Source organism: Sinocyclocheilus grahami, unplaced genomic scaffold (assembly GCF_001515645.1).
Source record: "Sinocyclocheilus grahami isolate Dianchi unplaced genomic scaffold, SAMN03320097.WGS_v1.1 scaffold839.1, whole genome shotgun sequence".
Lineage (NCBI taxonomy): Eukaryota > Metazoa > Chordata > Actinopteri > Cypriniformes > Cyprinidae > Sinocyclocheilus > Sinocyclocheilus grahami.
Genome location: NW_015506018.1, coordinates 212,381 through 220,459, shown reverse-complemented (window position 1 = coordinate 220,459; position 8,079 = coordinate 212,381). Strand labels below are relative to the sequence as shown.

General features: G+C 35.4%; 1 protein-coding gene across 1 annotated transcript in view; it reads right to left on the bottom strand.

Annotated features, from left to right (window-relative positions):
• LOC107562777 (rho-related GTP-binding protein RhoA-D-like) overlaps positions 1 to 826 on the bottom strand; it is a 34,865-nt gene extending 34,039 nt beyond the window's left edge. Inside the window, exon 1 of the mRNA XM_016247499.1 lies at positions 629 to 826. The gene's annotated coding sequence lies outside the window, so the exon portion shown is untranslated. The remainder of the gene's footprint in view (positions 1 to 628) is intronic.
• Positions 827 to 8,079: the final 7,253 nt, after the last annotated feature.

Sequence of the window (8,079 nt, the reverse complement as noted above, 5' to 3'; positions counted from 1 at the left end):
CAAACTCATCTTGAGTGAGGGGGCGCCCCCCATCTTTAATGATACACATTGGCCACAATTAATCATACCCTTTATTCAATACTTTTTACATCATCCTTTTGCCAAGATGACAGCTCTGAGTCTTCACCTATAATGCTTGACGAGTTTAGAGAACACCTGACAAGAGATCAGAGACCATTCCTTCATCCAGAATCACTCCAGACCCTTCAGATTCCCAGCTCCATGTCACAACGATGGTTTGGTGTTCAACAGGGGTGTTGCCTCACACTCCCACGCCAAATCCATCTGAATCCAGTGCTGTGGTCAAAAACAAACACTGCGCTACCGAGCTGCGCGTGAAAACAGGTGGTGACCACCGCGAAACACGCAACTTCGGCGATGCTTTTTCGTCCTATTAGATCACAGTCAGATCTGTCAGTGTGTGTGTGTGTGTGTGTGTGTGTGTTTTCCAGGCTTTTAAAGAAACACGTCAAGTTGTTGATCTTCACTAAAGACGCTTTTCTGAAGCCAACACCTACTTCTTTTCTCCCCGCAGAAGTGCTAAGCCGCCCGTGAAAGGGCTCTTGGTTTATCCACGATCTAATCAGAACTAATAACAACCCTTAATACTTTCAAAATAAACTCTTACCTTCGTATCAACCTGAAGTTTCGTCGCTAAAGGTTTCGTTTTTGCTTGGCGCAGTGTGTGTGTGTGTGTGTGTGTTCAAGTGTTTGGCTGGCCGTGGAGGAGCGGAGCGCTGCCGTTAGATCCTCCCACAGAACATGGACACAGGCTGCTGAAGTCCTCGCTGCCCGATCGCGGTTGGCTCGAAGGGAGGAGCTGCCGGTTACAGCCGCGCCCCCAGCCGTTAAAACAGAATGACATCATTATTGGGACGAGCGGCGGCGGGGGGTTGAGGTGTGCGCGCGCAGTGCGAGCAGGACCACTCGATTGCATTCCGAATGCACCATATGCGGTTCTGTATGCGACTGAATCAGTCTTTTGAGTCGGATGTTTGTAATAAAGCGATCGATCCAGTTCACAAAACCGGTCTGAAAGAATCATTCCAATCGTTTCTGAAAAATGACTCACCGACTCATTGAACCGAGCTCATCATATTCATATTATTAATGCTAGAAAGCCTATGCATTTGGCAACTGTATTTTTTTTAAATAAACCATTTTTATTCAATACTTTTTACATCATCCTTTTGCCAAGATGACAGCTCTGAGTCTTCACCTATAATGCTTGACGAGTTTAGAGAACACCTGACAAGAGATCAGAGACCATTCCTTCATCCAGAATCACTCCAGACCCTTCAGATTCCCAGCTCCATGTTGGTGCTTCTCCTCTTCAGTTCACCACACTCATTTTCTATATGGTTGTGGTCAGAGGACTGGAATGGCCATAGCAGAAGCTTGGTTTTGTGCCCAGTGACCTTTTTTTGTGTTGATTTTTATGTTTGTTTTGGATCACTGTCCTGTTGTAAGATCCAACATTGGCCCATTACACAATTTCTAGCAGAGTCAGTCAGTTTTTTTATTTTTTATCTGTTGTTATTTAATAGAATTCATGATGCCTTCTATCTGAACAAAATATTCAGGATCTCGGGCAGAAAAATAGGCCCACAGCATTAAAGATACAGTATATTTCATTGTACAAATGGGGTACATTTTTACTCCTGTGTTCACCAAACCCATCTTGAGTGTTTGCTGCTAAAAAGCTCATTTCTTTTAGTTTTATCTGACCTTGGAAGCCAGTCCTCTTTACAGCTCCAGTAGTGTCTGACAAATTAAAATGCTGGAGTTTGTTTTTGGATGATCATTAATCCTTTTGATCTTTTATTTTTAAAATGTACAAAAATCTAACCTTTCATTGGAGAATAAGAATATAAAATGGGAGAGAAATCTCATAATGAAATAAATGTTTTTCTCTTATACACGTTGGCCACAATTAATCATACCCTTTTTTCAATAATTTTTGCATCATCCTTTTGCCAAGATAACAGCTTTGAGTCTTCACCTATATTGCTTGATGAGTTTAGAGAACACCAGGCAAGAGATCAGAGACCATTCCTTCATACAGAATCTCTCCAGACCCTTCAGATTTCAAGCTGCATGTTGGTGCTTCTTCTCTTCAGTTCACCACACTCATTTTCTATAGGGTTGTGGTCAGAGGACTGGAATGGCCATGGCAGAAGCTTGGTTTTGTGCCCAATGATCCATTTTTGTGTTGATTTTATGTTTGTTTTGGATCACTGTCCTGTTGTAAGATCCAACATTGGCCCATTACACAATTTCTAGCAGAGTCAGTCAGTTTTTTTATTTTTTATCTGTTGTTATTTAATAGAATTCATGATGCCTTCTATCTGAACAAAATATTCAGGATCTCGGGCAGAAAAATAGGCCCACAGCATTAAAGATACAGTATATTTCATTGTACAAATGGGGTACATTTTTACTCCTGTGTTCACCAAACCCATCTTGAGTGTTTGCTGCTAAAAAGCTCATTTCTTTTAGTTTTATCTGACCTTGGAAGCCAGTCCTCTTTACAGCTCCAGTAGTGTCTGACAAATTAAAATGCTGGAGTTTGTTTTTGGATGAGAGCGTTTTCTTTTCTTGATTTTCTTCTTGAAACCGTCCCAAACAGCATGTGGTGATGTAGGTGCTGTTTGATAATTTTTTTAAGGTTTTCTGACCCTCTGAGACTCAACTATTTCCTGTAATTCTTCAGGCTGTGATCCCTGGAGAGTCTTTGGCCACTTAAACTCTCCTCCTCACTGGGAATTAGTACAATACAGACACACATCCTCTTCCAGGCAGATTTGTAGCAATTTCTGTTGATTGGAACTTCTTAATTATTGCCCTGATGTTGGAAATGGGAATTCCTAGTCACCCTGGTGTGATAAGAAATGCAAATATAAGGGTGATTCTATAATTGGAGATACATTTGGCATTGCAGAAAGTTAAGAAAAAAACTTTTCACTAACAGACTTTTTTTCAGTATCTTATTGAAAACATATTTAATTTTAATAATTCAGTGCTTGTCAAACACAAGTTACTTCCTTTTTTTCTTTTAATGAAAAAAAAAACAGATGTCTTTATGGTATTGTTTGTCAACTCTGTTACGGACAAATTAGCCAATGTGTAGAAATAACAATGCATCATAACAGGAAAAATCCTTCTTGTTTCATAGACAAACAGTCCTTACATTCTTTTTTTTTCTTTTATATATATGATGTTGTAGAATTAGGTAAATGACTCTTTAGGGCTTTTATAAATAAGATGAATTAAATATTTCCAAAATAAAAGTACTATAAAATATTTTGATTACACAATGATACATGATGGAAAAAACTAATTCGGACAGCAAGAAATCATGATTTTCAGCTATTTAAGACACTTTTTGCAAAAAATATTATATTGTTATGGACTGTAACATCTTGTAATTCATAACAATGAGTGACACAGTATTAAAATAATAAAAAATATAAACATTTGAAAAAAGCAGAAAAAAAATCACGATTTCGGACACCAAATGTACCTGCAATTATAGAATCACTCATAAATGGGAATATACTTCAGAGATAGTTTAATCATAAGAATTTCTAGGGGTACCAATAATTGTGGCCATTGTGTATTAGACACAAATATTTATTTCATAATGTGATTTTCCTCCATTTTCACTTTTTTACTACTAGAATAATTTTTTTGAATGAACGATCAAATGGATAAACAATACAGACTTATTTTCAAAGCCTTCTTTGATCATATTTACCAAGGGTAGGAATAATTTTGAACACAACTGTACATGTGAGGATCTTGTTCGCCTGTTTTCTGTCTTCTTGGTATGTGACTTATGTTGCTATGACCACGGGTCTAAACTAAAGCCTCACCTGCTGTTAATGTAAGGCTGTTGATCCTGCAACAGCAGAAAACAACAGAACTGTAGACCTCTGATGATGAGTCAGGCCTAAAAACTGCTCTTCTCTTTCTCAGATTACACAGCAACATTATTTGCAGGTGCTGAGGTAAAGTCAGGTGTATCACGAGTTTGTCTTGTTCATCTTAATATTTTCTCTGCGACTTAGCTCTGCTAAAGGAGTTCTGTTAAAGAGGAGTTTGTTAGGTAAACAAACATCAAGATTCATTTTTGTCAGTCTTCACTGTTCCTGTATTAATTGTTCCTGTGTCACTCACGTTCTCCTCGTTCTTGAAAATAAGAGAGTCTAGAGACATCTAGAGGACATAAAACGTCCTTACAAGTTGAGGTACGAGATAAATCGTTGCTTGTTGCTCTATTTTGTTTGTTCTGTTTTGTTCATGCCCAAACAGAGAGTTGATCAATGAAGTAGACATCAGGCCAATTATTTTAATAAGAGTACAGTCTCAAGAGCTGTAGCTCATCAATATACAGTATATATGAGTGGGTGATGATCTATGTGAAATGTTCAAAGGAAATATAAAAGTGCTGTGTCTGGTGTGTTTGAATATGGTTGGGACACAGACCAAATTAACAAGGAGCTGATTATTTATAGCGAGTAAATCAATAAAGGATGAATCTGTAATACTGAATTATGTAGGCTATTCATTTATACTTACTATATGTTACGCATGTTCTCTAGGATGTCAAGCCTTGATAAAATTAGGCTATGTACTTGCAATGTTTTTAATAAAAAACATTCATTAGTAGAGCATGAAATTTGAATCAAATTTTACATAAAGTTGTAAATGAGCGGTGATACTTTTGTGGCACAGGTTTTGCACAGTCACACAGAAAAGTAACTTTTTTTTTTTAAGAATTTGCATTTGAGCTCCAAGTTCAAAATCAATATTTTCAGTCAAATGTTGGGTTATTGCTCAAACTGCAATAACAGTTCAATAATAACCCGTTCTGTCATTAGCATATTAAAAGCATTATTGCTATGTGGCAGTGAATAGGAAGCTGTAAGGTAGAGAACTACACACAAAACAATATTTATTTTAATTTGCTTTCTTTATAATTCATTTCCCATATAAAACTCCCATAACAATATACAGTGCATACATCTCTCAGCAATTTAATCGCAATTATCAATTTAAATGTCTGAAAATGTCTTTGTTCAGCTTCAGGCAGATATTATTAAAATATAAAGTGCAAAGAGAATGTGAAAATGCAGGCAAATGATTGGCAGTATCCTCAGGGAAAAGGAAATATCAAATTGAACAAAACATTGTTCGGGAAAAAGAAATATTAGAAAAGTATAATGCTGCAGCTGACTCGACATGAAGGTATTTTCTGCTTGCATATGCAGTTCATTTGTGTGATATTTTTTATTAAATTCTTGCACCATTTTCTGTTTAATGTGAGTTCTAAGCTTATGCAAATGATGGATGCCATTTATACGATAAACTGATTTTTCCTGTATTGTGACATAAAATCATCTTTTTGATAAACAGCCATTCAACTTTCCTTTTCTGCTTTTTCATGATTAAACACATCAGCCACCCATGTGAAAATGTATTTAATTACTTAAAAATTGTAATCACTGGCTTTAATTACTTTAATGGGTAATTTAATATTTAATTGCATGTCTGAAAATTTAACTATATGAAAGAAACGGACCACTAGGTGGCAGTAAAATTATACAGGACAGATCTGCTCTCTGCTCTTAGAATTCTGAAGCTTTAGATGCAGATGTTTTTAAAATGTACCTTTAAAATGAACAAATCACATGAAACAGCCAGCCAGCTTTTAACATTTCTTATTGAGAGATATTGTGCTGCTCATTATGACTATACCCTTTGAGGTGCCAAAGGCTAATATGCACAGCAGTTATAGTTCCATAAATGAGCAACATTGCAACATATGGTTACTGTTAATTGGTGGGCAAAAGTCATTCTTTCCAAAGTTCACTAATATGTTGTTTAGCAGCTTTTTCAACTTTGGACAGTTTGGATTTCCTCTTTGTCCTTTGGAGAGTGCAGCTGATTAGAGCTCTGATAATTGCCTATTGTTAAGTGATGATGATCCAGCTGTAAGCAGTGCTGTGTGTGATATTATTCTGCAGAACAGAAGGGACACATTAAATTAGAGATCCATAAAAGCAGTGCAGGCATAGAGGGCTGTGAACAGATGTCTGTTTTTTTTCCCTGAGATAAAAAAGCATCGCTGTTGCATTGTGTTAATGCTGATGAATGCCACACAGGTGGGTTTATTGTGAGAGCTCTGCACAGAGACAAAGAGCCAGTAGTTGACTTTCAACAGCTGGAGACAGAATATTTTTGGATGTTTTAGCACAGTTGAGGATTTGAAGTGGCAGGCGCTCAAGTGCTCTCACTATGTGTTTTGTGTGAAAGTGTGCATGTGTTCTCAATGACTTTAATGACCTCAGTGATATAATGGTTGCCGTTGGTTTGTGAAATCCTATTTGCTTATCCTTAAATGCTTATATTATTATTAAAAAGAATCTTTTAAAATTTCTAGTTAAAGGTCCTTGTGGATTTCCTTATTTTGTTCATGTTGGGTTCATGGTTGTCTTTCACCATTTAAAAAAAAAACTAATTTTCTTAAATGACTTAAAATGCCATAGTGTAACCAATGTAAAAAGTTTCATACTGTATTTCCTTATACCTTTAATACATGTCAATGTACATATCTTAACAACTATTTGAATAAAGATAATAAGAAAATAAGAGGTTTTATAATATATTTTTCAATGTAACCAATGTAAAAAGTTTCATACTGTATTTCCTTATACCTTTAATACATGTCAATGTACATATCTTAACAACTATTTGATTAAAGATAATAAGAAAATAAGAGGTTTTATAATATATTTTTCAATGTTTTTTAAAGCATCATGAATTATTAATAAATTATCTAAATAATTACATTATCTGATATTTCATTAAGATACTTCTAACACAGTCATGAGGGTCTACAGAGATTCTTTTTATGATGTAATTTCCCATATTATGTTTTACTTTCTTTACATATTTCTGCATGTTTATGACTTTGACCTAATAACAATAAAATTGTTTGCATAATGCATGTTTTAAGAATTAAATAATACTGTTTTTCTCGATTGCTAACACACAATTCAGGAAACTATTTGCCATTTTCTGAACACAATCTCAAAACTGCACACCAATTTGTACAAACCTCAAACTTCCACATACATTTTTATATATATATATATCAAATATACTGTATATATATTTTAATCAAAAACATTTTCTCTTTTGTCATAATCAAACTTTAGCCTTAAATGACACACAACCATACCAAATACAAAGACTACTTCGCTGCCTAGAGAACACTAGTGAGATCAGTTCAAAACACTAACAAATCATTTTGCAGGTCATTGTCTATTACAGTACACAACATAAATAGAGGGGGTGATGATACAGTGAAATTCAACAATAAGCTTTGAGAAAAGTTTATTTTCATTACACTACTGTAAAGTGATCTTACAGTAGATGAAAAGAAAAGTTCAAATACTAAGGAATTGAAAATGAACTTGGTATGCAACACAACACAGTATCCTATCAATTACAGTACAGTAAAAATAAATAAATTCCACATTCTTACCAAAATTGCATTACAGTATTGAACAATATTTGCCAAGCTATAGCAGTTTCTTAGTCTTCTGACAAAAGACTTTCGCCACCTCCCCTAGACAGTTGTCTCTCAGTTCTGCAAAGTATACATGTCAGAGATACTTGGCTACAAATCTATTTGACAGTTACAAATTCGAAGTTGTACAACTTGCACAACCGAACATAGAATAGTGAATGTTCTCTTATCAGAAGTACTGCTACTGTGCACTGTAATTACACTGTATTTGTAAGTAGTATAAAATCCCGTAGATGACCCTGTAGGCCAGCTTCCCTCATGGTCATGCCATGCACAAGAAACATGGTCAAATACACTGCTTTGTAGAGACAAAGAGAACAACATTTTCTCTTTTGTCATAATCAAACTTTAGCCTTAAATGACACACAACCATACCAAATACAAAGACTACTTCGCTGCCTAGAGAACACTAGTGAGATCAGTTCAAAACACTAACAAATCATTTTGCAGGTTATTGTCTATTACAGTACACAACATAAATA